Source organism: Malaclemys terrapin, chromosome 1, assembly GCF_027887155.1.
Source record: "Malaclemys terrapin pileata isolate rMalTer1 chromosome 1, rMalTer1.hap1, whole genome shotgun sequence".
Classification (NCBI taxonomy): domain Eukaryota; kingdom Metazoa; phylum Chordata; order Testudines; family Emydidae; genus Malaclemys; species Malaclemys terrapin.
Window position 1 is genome coordinate 81,903,487 of NC_071505.1, and position 15,435 is coordinate 81,918,921.

Here is a 15,435-nt window from a genome sequence, read left to right on the forward strand (position 1 = left end):
TACCCAGTGATCTGCCAACACTTGCATTAGTAGAGAAAAGGAGACCTTTCTGTTGACGTACTCTGTGGCAAGGTGGTCTAGTGCTAAACTAGAGATGTGTGCCATCTATCACCACACAGCAGGAATGGGGTTCTCAAACTGAAAAATCATCCACTGTGCCCTGCACATTGCCCAGAGTCACTGACCTGCAGAGCAGGAGACAATTAATGACCCTGCACACTTGCATACAATGGTCCCTGTGATGGATTTTCCAACTCCAAAATGATTCCCAACTGATCGGTAGCAATCTGGCACCGCAAGTTTCCACAGTGCGATCGCCAATTGCCTCATCTGTCAGTGCAGCTCTCATTTTGGTGTCCTGCACTGGAGGGCTGGGGCATGTTCAGCACACAGGTCCTGGATTGTGGCCTTGTGCATTCAAAAGTTCTGCAGCCACTGCTCATCATTCCAAACCTGCATGATAATGTGATCCCATCAGTTAGTGCTTGTTTTTTGGGCCGAGCTCTCCACCAGCTTCAGCTGCTCCATGAAGACCACCAACAAACTTTAATTGTTTTTTTATGTACCGCAGTAATCTGTGCTCCAAGGAATAGTCACGTTCCCCATAGCAACTCTTACAGCTCTGCAAATATGCCAGGATCGTGTGCCCGGTGCTCGCAATGCTCATGACAATAGTGCTAAGCTGTGCAGGCTCCATGCTTCTGTCAGAGATGGCAGACAGCAAGGAGGGATGCGTGCAATTTGGGGACTTTGAAAAGAAGGTACAAAATATTATGGGCTGCAGATAAACTTTATGAAGAACACTATTATGGGATGTTGACCTCCATGCTCCTAGTCACCCCTTGTTTCAGCCCCATCAGCATTGCAAGAACTTCCCAAAACACCCTGCATTGGAAAGTGGTGAGTTGCACACAGGGATACCTACCCATGATGCACTGCATTCTGCATAGATACAAGTGTTCCTGATGAGAACATACATTGCCAACACACAGAGCCAAGTGTGTGCACACACACAAGTGATTTAACAACCACAGTGCCTATAGGCCAACATGACTTAGGTTGACATAATTTTGTAGTGTGGACATGGCATGAGAGGTGGCCTCTATCCAGTACCATGGGGAAGATCAGAGCTTAGTGCCTGCAGGGCTGCCTCTGTGTTGTGATTTGGTCTAAAGCTGAATTGTTGCCAGATGTCATGTCAGTGCTCTCTTGATTTCCCACCCCCCTTCGGAATGCGAGACTGGAGATGGGATGGGACTTGACAATGCGCTCTACCTTGTGTTAACTTTTTGATGATTTGATGAGCTATTATGCTTTTCAATTAGCTTGGCACTTGATTTCCATTAGCAGTAGGTACCATGTTACCTGGCTGGCTTTTACCAGTCATGAGGGCCAGGGGTCTGTTTTGCAGGCAATGGCTCAAATTATAGAGCAATATTCTAAATTTATAATACAGAACTGAGAATTAAGTGGTGCTATGTCTTTTATTATTTATTACTGTTTTTCATCACATTTGTCATGAGAGCCAGCTACTCCCGCCCCCCCCTTGATTCTGCAGAGTGGCAAATAAAAAGAAACGATGCAAGTCTAAAGGGAGATGTTTATCAGATCTTTTATTCTGTATATTAAATAAGGATGTCAGCTGTGCTTATGAATCATAAAATAAGTCAATAAATCAAAGGCAGTGGGAAGGAGGATAGCTGATGATATCTTTAATGGCTAAGGCTGGATGTATGGCATTAGGTGGTATTATTTTACAAGCCATGATTATTTCTAACTTGATTGACCCATCTGCTCATTACAGAGATTTAAAAGTTAGACATTTCACAGATGACATAGTAACAGCTACATTTTATGGATGTTGTCCTAACTTTCACTTTCTAGACTAATGCAATAGCGTTTTATACCACAGCAAACTGTCACCCTTAACTGACCATCCGAGTGTTCCATGTTGTGACTTAGTGGTTTTCAGCTTTCATATATCTGTGATATTTTAAAGATTTCTTATTTTTTTCCTAATACCTCTACTCCCCAGATGCCAGCTCCCCAGGCAGCTTCTATGCCTGATGTTTCTGATACAGCGTTTACTTTACTTTCCAATCTGAGTCTGCCATCTTCTCAATGGGAAAGAGGGAAGGGGTTGTGTAGCGCTAAAAGGCTTTATGCAATGACTTCAGATGAGTGAGTTTAAGATTTTTAAAAAGTTCTTAACAAGCAAGCTTGCTTAAAAAAAAATTCAATTTCACCAGGGCACTGATCCAGCAAAACACTTGAGCATGTGCTTAACTTTTAAGCACATGAGCAGTCCCATTGACATTAAAGGGATTGCACATGCTTAAGTGCTTTGCTGGCTCAGGGCCTAAGTTAAATGTATTTCAAGTGGTCCCAAAAAATCAATGGAGAAAAATGCAAGTGTTTAAAATGTTTTGGGTATGAAATGTACAGTCGCTTTTAGAAGTATTTTGTAAATATTGTATTGCTCAACCCATGTCACTTTTCCCTCTCTTGATCTCGCCGGTCTTCTCTTTCTTAGCTGTATTTTTAATTTTTAGAAACAATAGTCTTAGGAAGTTTCCCCTTGTGCTCCATACACACTTTCTACTCTCTGAGTCTTGCACAGTGTACGATCTGTAAATCTGGAACTTTAAATAAAACACAATGCCTGATGCAGCTCTCACTTGCACCACTGTAAATCCATTGATTTTGACGGAACTACTCTTGGAGTGCACTGGTGTGCAATGGCAAAATCAGGTTGGAAGCTTACATAACTAATCACACAACTTGCTGTGTTATGCCTCAGTTCTATAAGTGACACTGGACAGATGGAACCTCATTGAATTATGGGACTTGCTTAAAGTTCTGCACGTTCTTAAGCATCCTACTGAATCGGGGCCTGGAACAGCTGCCACCCACGTAGATCCAGATCATGTGATTGGAGCCAGAGAGCAAAGACCAGAGACTAAATTTTTTTTAAAAGCTCATGATTTTAGATACCTCAAGTTGGGAGATTTTTCAGAGGGCAGTTTCCCAGCACTTTCTGAAAACTAGGCCCCTTAAAGTTGTCTGAAGCTCAGGACCCAAAAACTGAGGTATCCAAAATCACTAGTCACTTTTGAAAATTCATTCCCAGTTTCTTCTCAGAACTCCTGTGTATCAAACTTTATTCCAATACCTGGAAAGCCTATCCAGCTTTCAGTCTCAGCTAAAGTGACTTGAAGTATCTGAGTTTTTTTCATTTAATCAATTTTTTTTATACCTACAGAATGTTTGTCCAAGTCAAAATGCTATACCAGCAGAATTTGCACTGTTTCCCAGAACCTAGCTGGCAGTGGTGGTGTTGTCTGTAGCATGTGTTGGTCCCAGGAGATGAGCCCAGGTGAGTGAAGTTGATCCAATAAAAGATATTACCTCACCCACTTTGTTTTTCCCAGTGGAACTAACAGTCTGCTGTTCATTGTGACAAACAGTATTTGGAGTGAAAAGAGAGGTTGAATGAATATAGAGACTATCAAAACGGCTGGTTTGCTCACAGTGAATGGTAATGATGCTTGGGTAGTGTTTCTTGATAAATTCAGAATTCTAAATTGCAGGACAAAATTCTCTACTCCAGGAAATAGGCACATGTTGTTATTGAGTCAGGCACTGACAGTAGTGACAAAAGCGCATATTTAAAAAAAACTCAGTGTACTTTTGAATTTTTCCACACCCAACAAAAATTTGCCACAAAGCTGTCATAGTTTTTGACTTTGACAATAAGGTCGCCATAGTATAAGCAGAGTTTTTGGTACCATGAGAACATAGTTATTTTCATCAGCCCCTGGCATCACATGCACTATAACATGTACAGTAACTCCTCGTTTAACGTTGTAGTTATGTTCCTGAAAAATGGGACTTTAAGTGAAACGATGTTAAGCGAATCCATTTTCCCCATAAGAATTAATGTAAATCGAGGTGAGGGGGGTGTTAGGTTCCAGGGAAATTTTTTTCATCAGACAAAAGACTATCTATCTATCTATCTATCTATCTATGATGATTGTGAAGTCAGAGGGTGGGATATTTCCCAGGGAATGCCTTAGTGCTAAATGATGAACTAGCAATCAGCTGAGCCCTCAAGGGTTAACCCATTGTTGTTAATGTAGCCTCACACTCTATAAGGCAGCACAAATGGAGGGAGGGGAGACAGCATGGCAGACAGAGACACACACCATGTGTGAGAGAGAGAGAGAGATGTGCATTGCCCCTTTAAGTATGCTGACCGCACTCTAAGTACACTGCCTTTTAAAGTAGATCAGCAAGTTAAGACAGAAGCTTACCAGGAAGCTCCCTCCGTCCTGAGCCCTATCGTGTCCCCACCCCCCTCCCACTCTATGGAAATGGGGTAAGCGTTATAAGGGAGCATTGCGCAACTTTAAACGAGCATGTTCTCTATTTGAGCAACGTAACAACGTTAACTGGGACAACTTTAAGTGAGGAGTTTCTGTGACTCCATACAGACGACAATTATCACTTGCAAATGTGGGCTGCACTCTAGCATCTTAAAGTGAAGATGCTACACGTGCCCTCTGTGGTTATGTTTGTTGTGTTCAAAATGAGAACTTGCAGGGCATTTATATGCTGTGGGTTGGAATTCTTGGAATTACTCAACAAAACCTGGAATCAAATTAATATTTATCAAAAATAATTGCCCTATAATAATTCTCTATACAGCTGTTTTCTGCTCATTCTCTATTCCTCAGATGAACACAGGATAAAACTTGCAATAGCAAAAGGAACAAGATTTATAGCTACCCCTGAAATATAAGAAAGATTGCCCATACTGCATCCAATAGGAAGCTTCCTTAGAACCGGAAGAGCTGAGATTTAAAAAAATAAAATATTCAGTAAAATTTAGGAGAACAGCAAGCCTAATGTTGGATTTTGTTGCAGCTATCAGGGTACTGGTATATGTCCTCCTGATAAATTGACTGCCCGACCACATACTTGACTTCCAAGAGTTGGAGTTGGATTACAGATTCTCATAAATTCAGTATGTGGATCTCCAACTTCAGCTTCATAGTTTGGGCATGTATAGGGAGAAGTTGGCATTTCACATCTTGACTTGCTCTTTCCTGCACCTCAGTTAGCTCCAGATATGAGGGCCTGCTTTGATATCAGGGCTGGTCATCTCTCTTGGTTCTGCTCTTGCTGCCTGTGTTCTTCCCCCCTGTGCTTTATCATTGCAAGAGAGAGTGGAGCCAGCCCATGGTGGATAAAAGAGAGGCTCCATCCTACAAGGCCTTCCCAGTGAGGAGCTGAGTGCATAGCACCTTGCAGGATTGGGTCCTGGCAGAGTAAATGAGAAAGGAATGGCGAGAGAAGAGGGGGAAAAGAAACAAGAGGGCCTGAGATTAACAAAGAAAAGTTCCAAAGAGGAGAAAAGTCATTGCAAAGAGACTTTGCAGACAGAATATCCCAGCTGAAATGTAGTTCTGTCACACTTGTTTGAAAGAGAAGCCAATCCATGGGGTAAGTGAAAAGCGATTCTCTAATGTTGCCTTCACAGGGCTGCCTTTGGGCGCCATTTGTTTTATGCTGTACACATTACATTTAGCTTTGGGCAGCAGTATGAGTGCTGCTGTTGCACTATTTATTGTGGCAGTTGCTCTAACTGACAACTGGGGGATCAAACACCCACGACTGGCCCAGGTCAGCTCACTTAGGCTCATGAGGCTCAGGATCCAGGGCTGAAAATTTGTTGTGTAGACGTTTGAGTTCAGGCTGGACCCCGAGCTCTGGGACCCTGCCAGAGTAGAGGGTCCCAGAGCTCAGGCTCCAGCCCGAGCCTGAATGTCTACATAGCAATTTTTAGCCCCACAGCCCAAGCCAGCTGCATCCATGCCACAGGGCTCTTGTCCCCAGGTAGACGTGTCCTTGGAGGGTGGCAGCAATACCCTTTAATATGCTGTCACCTTTGTACAGGATAGGTCGCTTAATGTAAGGCAAGGTGTCACCTTTGTAAAGCAGGAATGGAGGTCAAGAGTCGCCTTGTATTATTGATGTAGGCATTTAGGGTGGCAGCCTCGCTCTTCCCCCACTGAAGTCAGTGGTAAAACTCTTTGATTTCAGTGGGAGCAAAGGGAGGCCAATGTTGGGTGCTTTTGAAAACTCTGGTCTTCGGGCCCCACTGATGTCTTGTCAGAATTCCTTCTTAGTATAAAGCAAGCCCTGAAATCATTACATAATTTTTACTCAGTCCTTATGAGACTAAACTGAGGAAAGGCTTTGGCCTCAAGTTCAGAAGCTGAGTTTCTCCCTTCACAAACACTGTGCCAAACAAGCCTGTGGCAGTCTGGTCATTCTCTTATAAAAGTCCTAGAAATAACAGAACTCCCTATATAATTAATAGGCAGTAATTAGTATTTATGATTTTTAGGTAACAAACCAGTTGGAGTCTAGAAGGTAAAATGCACCCAGCTCTCAAACTTCCAGGAATTCTACCATGGGATTTAATGTTTCTATGGCCAGAGTGTAGTACTTTTTATCCCTCTGCCATATATTACAGATATGCCTTACTCAACACATACACATTTTCTCATATTTGTGTTTACTACACATTCCTCTTTATTTTCAAATGACTGTAGAGTGGAGGCTGAAATGGTAACCTTTTGTTTTACCTAAAGTAAAGGCCATGCATATAAATTGCTGCCATTATTATCCTTTCCCCCTCCTACAGCATTCCTGCTCCACTCCTGAGGGATTCACTATATTTTAGTATTCAAAAGTACATTGTGAGTTGGAAACAATTGCAGCTGAAATCCAAGAATGAATAATTTCAAGAAAATATTAATAAAATAAAATTCATTCTGAAATTAAAATAAACAAATAGCAGAGATACTATGGCCTGCTGAACTGGAAATAGATAGTAAATATTCTTTAGATAAAAAGGTTCTTGGATAGCAGCTGTGGAACTTTCTAGTCTTTTTAAAGCATAGTTATTTCACTTTTAGTATGACTTGAAGTACGTGTCTTTTTTTTTGGTTGGTTGGGTTTTGGTATATTTATATTCTAATGAGATGAGATTTTCTTAAAGCTGCTACTACCAATAAGTAAAGCTGCCAAAAAATGCCCTGCAGTTTCTTTTTTGAGTTGTTTTAATTCATTTGCTTAGACTAAGTTTGCACTGCATTTGTGTTCAATTTTCAAAAATATTTTTGAAATGAGTTTACTGGAGGGAATTTTTGCAGAACCAGTGAAATTTGAATCAATGGTGGAAAATATTCATTGAAAGTGAATTTTGATTTTGTCAGCACGAAAGCTTGCACTGGAAACCTGAGTCCAAGAGTTATTCTGATCCAGACAAGGGAACAGGAACAGTGCCACGTGACTTATTTGTCCAATCAGAGCTAACCAGAATAGTTTTAGTTTTGAAAATCATTTACAATAAAGTATTCATGGACAAGCTACAGACCAAGAATTATTTTGCAAATTCTTAAAAAAACAAATTCCAGAATAGTGCAAAACCCACAGAATAATTCATGAAAAAAGAGGCAAAATTTATCCAAAAATGATTAGTTAAAATTATTTTCCCAACTCCATTGTGGCATATCACTTTGTTTCTCTAAAAGAGTTGCCAGCTGGTGAAAAATGAAAATTACTGAATAAAAGAAGCAGGTCTCTAAAGTCTTTCAGGAGGAGCACATTTTATGTGGCTTACTGTTTAAGAGCAGCTGTCATACCATGGAAAATTTAAAAGCATTCTGATCTTAAATAATCCCTTGTGAGACTGTCCTGAGGCTAATGGAGTTACCCCGAGGATGGGATTTGCCTTCTCCTTAGAAATAATTCTGTCTGTAATTATCTCAATTTTGGTGGGAGCAGGTGCAGGCTTTACTTTTTTTTTTTTAAACCAGCAAAATATGCCTACAAAGCAGAATTGTTGGTTCTTTGTTAATCTGCTGCTGGGTTTTGTTATAAACTCAAATCTGTGCTCAGGTTCATGTAAAGGTCTGCAGACCTTTGAAGTTCATGTGGGATGAGTTTAATTTCACACACAAGTCAGGCCAATGCTAAGGGTCTTAAGATTAACAAAAACCCAGGCGAAAGGATGTGGTTCCAAATGACTTTTGCATTATTAGTCATGTTTATTCCAGCAGTGCCTAAGGACCAGCCAAGAATGGGGACCCATTATGCTAACCATTGTACAAGCACTGTAGTAGTAGGTCCTTGCCCTGAAGTGCATAGACATGAATTCAGGGGTTCACTGGAACGTGAGACTCAAGGTGAAATTCTTTGGGAGCAAACCCACACAGATTGGAATCCAGGGGAAAACCACTAAGCTTTGTACAGTCCTAGCCATAAATCTCTATATGTGACAACATAACATCACTTACTTGCTGTGGAGATGGTTACAAATGGAAGCTTATTGGCCTCAGTTGAAAAGCGAGCATCATGAGCAGCTGAACTCAGAGTTAAGTAAAAGCCCTATTTTTATGCCAGTGGATCTGGTGAGCCATGGTAGCGGGGAGGGAGGGGAATGCATACACACAAACACTAATCCTTCCTCTGCAGGGGACAATGAGACAAACTGTTTAAATTCAGGGTTGGTACATAACTTTCCCTCCCACACATCGTTGAATCACAGAAGCTAATTGGACTAGCTATGACTAAGTGAGCAATGAGACATCACAGACAAGTCTGTGTATTGAGTATCGTCAGTCCTCAGGTGTGTAATGAGGCAGGCATATGGATTTTCGGCACAACACTGCCAGAGATGTGTTACTGAAAATCTATCATGGGGATTATACAATGTATCTATAATGAACAAGGTCTTTGTGTAGCAACTTCCATATAGAAGTATCACAAACTGGATTAATTTTGTACCAGCACGTACAAATAGATATGGTGTCAGTATTGAATAGAAACTGAAACTTTGAGCCAAACCGTTATTTACCACAGTGTAAATCCAGAGCAACTCCAGTGACTTCAACAAAGATTACATAAAAACTACACCACTGCTCATATTACTAGGCGGGCTCCTGATGCCTGCACACAGCTGTGAGCCCTGCTAACACTTCCCAAGTTGAACCCCGATTTCTCCACTTCTGATCTTTTTAAAGTAAAAGTTACACAAATCCATCCTGTACCATATGGGAAGCATATTGAGCTGTTTTATTTGTGGATAATTTTAGGTTTTCAGTAGAAGACAGGCTGCAGTATGCTGAGCACAGTGCAGAGGCAAGGGGCTACCCCACAAATGCCTGTTGCCTCCCATGGGTCCCCTCAGACAGTGGTTCTCAACCAGGGGTACACAGAGGTCTTCTAGGGGGTACATCAACTTATCTAGGTATTTTCCTAGTTTTACAACAGGCTACATAAAAAGCACTAACAAAGTCTACAAATTATAATTTCATGGACAATGACTTGTTTATACTGCTCTATATACCATACGCTGAAATTTAAGAATAATATTTATATTATATGGTAAAAATGAGAAAGTCAGCAATTTTTCAGTAACAGTGTGCTGTGACACTTCTTTGTATTTTTATGTCTGATTTTGTAAGCAAGTCGTTTTTAAGTGAGGTAAAACTTTGGGGTATGCAAGACAAATCAGACTCCTGAAAGGGGTACAGTAGTCTGGGAAGGTTGAGGGCCGCTGCCCTAAGATACAAGTAGATCTTGAAAGATCTGTGGATTTGGGGGATTGGAACCTCTGGCCCCACCTGGTTTAAGCCCCACCTTGCTTGGAAACTCTGCAAGTTTACTTACTACATTATGACAGGTTTCAGAGTAGCATCCGTATTAGTCTGTATCCGCAAAAAGAAGAACAGGAGTACTTGTGGCACCTTAGAGACTAACAAATTTATTAGAGCATAAGCTTTCGTGGACTACAGCCCACTTTTGGGCTGTAGTCCACGAAAGCTTATGCTCTAATAAATTTGTTAGTCTCTAAGGTGCCACAAGTACTCCTGTTCTTCTTTTTACTACATTAGTTATTCCTGTGTGGGGAGGATGGGCCTTTAACTGGGGCCATAAGGATACAGTAATGGTAAACAGCAAGCAATCCAGATTAGAGGCAAGGCAGTTGATTAGAACCAAGATACTATTGACTGCTTGAGTATGACGTTTGTGCACCTTTCGTAAGTGCAAGTGAAATTTTTGAAATGTAGGCGTCTGACAAATCAGTTTGGGAAGTAGGGGGTGTGAATCTTGCTCTACATTTCCCCACACTGGCTAATTGCAAATGATGGAGAGACTGGAAATTGTAACTCACAACATGAGTTTCCTACTCTTGGTTTTTTTTTTTGTTTTTTTTTTACACAAATGATTTCCCGGTGCATGTGATTTTGCTAAAGAGCAGTGTGGCTAGGTGTATGACAGATTGCATGTGTACTGGAGCGGGGGAGGGAAGGGAAGTTAAATTGGCATTTCCCCCATGGTTTCATTTAAAGTCACACTTCTCTCTGAACATTGTTTACCTATTATACTTACAAGTAACACCTAAAATTACTAGAATTGAAAGATTAGTGTTTGTGTGTATTTTGTACATTTGATGGAACTCCGTACATTGTCAGTTTCCCCTGTGTAGTCAGCTAGTTAGCCTTACAGCCTGTTTGTGTAGAACTTTTACACAGCAACAGGGGAGAGAGAAACAACTTTTAAAAAGCTAGGAAGTGTGATTGCAAAACTATAAAGTGATGAGGTGTCAGGGCAGAACCGGAAAATGTTTAATGCAGTTTTAAAAATGGATTAAATAGACAAGTTATTTGAGAGATACTATCAATCTGAAGTTAAAGACCTATTTTAAAATGGTATAATTAGCATTGCCTCTGTATGGTGAATTCCTTCAGTCTAAAACATAAAAGCAGTTAAACATCTTATAGGCAAATTGGGCATCCTGGCACCTTGAATATACAAAGCTCTGTCAGCCTAGAGCAGGGGTTCTCACAAGACATTTTTTGCTGGTCTCAGAGTGCGGCCACCAACTATTGCGGGTGGCTGCTCTGACAATTTTTCCTAAAATAATCAATTAACTTTAGGAAAAACAAATAAATATGCATATGTACATGTCCAAATCATTGTAATTTATTTATGGAGGTTTTTTTCACAGACTCAATAATAAAAATGTACAGTTTTCTCTGTTCTTTACTGGACCTAAACAGAATAGAAACAAATAATGTGTTTTGCATGTTTTTGTCCCTTTTTGTTGTTTCTTTTGCTTTTTTTGGTTGCTTATTTTTTAAGACTTGCTGGCTAGTAAGTCTCTTTGTGTGAAAAGTGATATTTGTATTTTGTTAATATCACTTTTCACAGCAGCAGACTTGTTAGCTAGCAGGGAGGCAATGAAAAGTGATATTAACAAACATACAGATATCATTTTTCATAACTGATTTACTCAGCCCTGGCAATCTGGGGGACAAATTAAGCCCTGGATGGGGAGGTGGGTAGGGAAGCAGCTTGGGGGCAGGGTGATGGGGGGTGAGTCTGGAGACCAGAGCCCTGCAATTGCACAGCCGGGTGAGGATGCAGTGGGGACCAGGGGCAATGTGTGCGGAGGTGAGCTTGGGGCTGGCAGTCACTGACTCATGGCTGGGGGCCGGGGCTGGATCGCGTGGCCACATGGGTGGAGTCCAAAACCCTGCAGCTGGGGGTCAGAGCACAGGGCCAGAGCCCAGGGCCAGAGGAGGCAGCGGGGGGAGGGGGAGAAATGAGCCTGAGGCCAGGGCTGGAATCAGGGCTCAAAGCCCATGGCCACGGGATGAAGCCCGCCGCCACATGGCTGGAGCCTGCCACCAGCCACCCCAGGTCTGAAGTCTGAGCCCCAAAGCCTGCCTGCTCCTCCAGCATTTGTGGCTCCAGAAGGGGACAGCACCCAACCCTTACTGGCAGGCCTGGGAGGGGCCAATGCTTTGCTCCCTCCCCCCCATCACCACCCAGGAGGCTGTGGCCACACGAAAAGTCCTGGTGGTCACATGTGCCATGGTGGCCACATTTGAGAAACGATGGCCTAGAGGACCATTATGCTTGTGTTTTAAACTAGGACTTTATTATAGTCCTGCTGATGCATCCTTTAAATACTCCTTGCAACACACACACTTTGCCAGGCCCATAGGAATACAAACCAATGCTCCTATATGCAGGAGCCAGTGTAGTCCCTAGTTCTGTGTCTGTGAAAGTCACCCGTTGCCACAGTATTATGCACATCTCTGCTTTCATTTAAAAATAAAATTATGTGACTAACCCTCACTCTTTTAGAGAACCTTGAAAATGAGAACTGAGTGAAAGGTGATGCCTGAGTTTGTAGACAGCATGAAACAATAGTTGAGAGGCATGCTCTGCTCCATGCATCTTAGTGGGTTGTTGACTTTGGAACTGAAACATGATGACCAATGAGTGGCACATTGGAAATAGAATCTGTATGGACACATACATTGAATTTAATATTCAGGTAAGAGTGGGGCTACTATAGTGATTGAATTCATTTGCATATTTAAAGAAACCTCCATTTTTCAAAGGTACTTGAAGGTGGTATAGAATTTGCCATCAGAGTGGCACCAGCTGCAAGCACCTTGCTGCAAAGAATATGGGGTCTTTAATGTACACCTTGGATTCATGGTTAGTGTGCCTGTTACTCATAGAGGGAGAAGAGGAAACATTGCAAAGTTGTAAATACTGAGAAATGTTAACTTAATCGCAGGAAGCGAAAGCATTGATCAATAAAGCTGTAGTAATAAAACAAATGTTTCCAGTCAATACAGAGTGTTTGTTTTCTTAGCTGCTAAAGAAAAAACTTCCACTATATCACTTCATTAAGTTGTGCCTCAGTAATTCTGCCTTATCTACAAAATGCACAGTGGTAGCATCAACAATCAATATTGTTGCAAAGACAAGTTTTTCTGTAAGTGCTTTCATGGCTAGCCAGGCATAGTTTTTGCATTAGCTAACATGGGGCGCCGAGGGAAAATTGTGGCACTTGATTTGAAAAGTGGGGGGGGGGAGATGATTGAGCATTATTACAACCTCATTTCTCCTTTCCATTGCTAGAAATATTGTCATTTCATCATGATGGTGCTGTTTGCTCTTCAGGAATAGACATTGCCCGTGTTATAGCCTAGTTATCTAAATTATAGAGCATGCCAACCTTATTGCTTTTCCACTGTCTATTTCAAGCCTTGGGAAAAAGCCAAAGCACATACTGTAAACACTAACTAGGCGCTTGATTGTGCCTTTTGCACCCTAAGTGTGCTGTGAGGGCATGAAGGAGGCCATATGGCAGCTGCTGTCCCCAGAAGAAATTCTGACTGAGTGTTTTATGGGTGTTTCTCAGGTAGTGCAGGTGGGTGCAGGAACTATACCCATGGCCCGGGTGCAGAATGTGCTGCCCACTGAGGAGCTGCAACCTTGTTTTCACCCCACCTCTCCCTGGCTGCTTTTAAGCATCTCACATCTGTTGGGACAACAGGAAGGGGCAGGGCCCCTGCACAGATGAATGGGAGGAGGAAGAAAAAGAGGCGGCTCCATGCATCTGTGTATGGGTTGGACACAATCTGGCCCTAAGCCAATAGAGCTGTTTCAGTATTAGCCATTATCTACTCCCTGGGCCGTATCTTCAGCTGGTGGAAATTAGCATAGCTCCATTGTAGTCAGTGGAGTAACTGATTTACACCAGCCAAGGATCAGGCCCTAGATTGTACTGCCCTCTTAGTCCTTTCTCCACCCCTCCCCTTCCTGTAGGGCTTCTGTCTTGTGGAGGTTATTTTCATTGGCAGGGGAGGGGAGCATTTTTAGCAATATAATGTTTATCTAGATGTCCCAAAACTGGGGGGAGGGTTGGGGCTTTCTCTTTGTATATATCTAATGAGTAGTGTCCATTATATACATTACTTATTACAAGCGTGTATACTGTAATGAATAATCTGGGTAATGTTCCCTAGTGCACTTTAATGTAATACTGTTTGAAACTGCACTACATTAAAGTGCACTAGGGAACCGTTAGTGTGCATCAGCCGGGCCTACGCAGACCAACTAATGCACAACATTAATGCACTTTAGCAATTACACCCCGTAGTCTGCATTAGTGCTCTGTGTAGGCAAGCTCTTAGATAAAAGTAACCATTTCTGTTTTTCTGGTGTTTATTGGATGAACACCAATTTTTAATTTTTGTTTTATTTGTATCGGGGTGTTATTGGTGTGCATTGGTTAAAATAAAAAATCAGAAGCCCTACTTATTCAACAAAGCAGATCAAGGTTCATTCTTTTCCCTTACTCTTGTTAACTAGTCTGAAAGCTGAAAGCAGCTAAAAGACTATTTGAACATATGAACTATTTGCATAACCGTATTGAAACTGGGTTAAAAGAACTAAGCAAAATAAGGCAAAAGCAATTGTAAGAAGTTCCTGGATGACAAGTGCAACCCTAATGTTAAAAATGTCCATGTTTAATTGATTTAATCGGGAGGAAAAAAGATGAATCACTTATTCATCATGATGAATCACGAATATTTATTTGTAAAAGAGCCTACGTGTATTTATGGGTTTGAATCTGCAAGGCATCAAAGCCAGCAGAAGCTGAAGGCACTCAGCACCTTGCAGGACTGAGCCCCACATGTTATTTTGTGTTCACTGCATGTTCCACCATACTGATCTGTGCAAGGACATGAACAGGACAGAGGGGAGAGAGAGCACTCCACATCTTATACTGCATTTGAGAGACAAGAAGCTTCAGTTCTCCCTGAGCCAAGCAGGGGAACCTTTAGGTTTGTCAGTGAGGAGGTTGCATAATTTGGAAAGAATAAGATTAATCATAACTAAGAGGAGGCTGAAAATCGATTCAGTGCTAAGCACAATGGGGTTCGGTGCCCAGGAGCTCTACTTCTGGACCAAACACAATACAAATGATAACTAATAATAATATTTCCCTCCTTTTTTTTTTAAAGGTGTATATATAAGAAGTACATGCGTTTGGGAGACCCTTCCCTCTTCCTCAGCCATCTGATCAATTGAGGTGGTAAATTGTTACCAAACTAATTGCCACATTTTTGGAATTGACAGGTACCCTCAGAGAGAGAAGAGATCTGGATAGTCGGTGACAAGCTCACACTAACACAATACCTCACCCAGACAGTAAGGTCTACTTTCAGCAATAAGGAAGGGGGCCAGAACAGGGGGAAGTGACTCTGCCAACCTTCAGGAATCTGCACAGACCTTCCTTGACTTCTGGATGGAGTTCCTGGAGCATCCTGCTGTAGACTGTGTGAACTCCACCAGGCAAGTAAAATGCTCTTCCTTCACAACTGTTACAGTATATCTAGGCTAAATGTGGACTGCGGATGCTTCCTCAGTATGCGCCAATCCTGCAATATGCTGAGCACTTTCAATGGGAGTTGAGGGTGCTCAGTACTCTGCAGGATGGGACCTATGGTAATATTACAGCTGTTCTCCTGGGAGGACTAGAGATGC

General features: G+C 41.8%; 1 long non-coding RNA gene across 1 annotated transcript in view; it reads left to right on the forward strand.

Annotated features, from left to right (window-relative positions):
* The window catches only part of LOC128831896 (uncharacterized), a 57,566-nt gene extending 42,331 nt beyond the window's left edge, over window positions 1-15,235 (forward strand). The window contains exons 2-3 of the long non-coding RNA XR_008443899.1: window positions 3,263-3,376; window positions 15,028-15,235. This is a non-coding gene — a long non-coding RNA (uncharacterized LOC128831896). The remainder of the gene's footprint in view (window positions 1-3,262; window positions 3,377-15,027) is intronic.
* The last annotated feature ends 200 nt before the right edge of the window (window positions 15,236-15,435 follow it).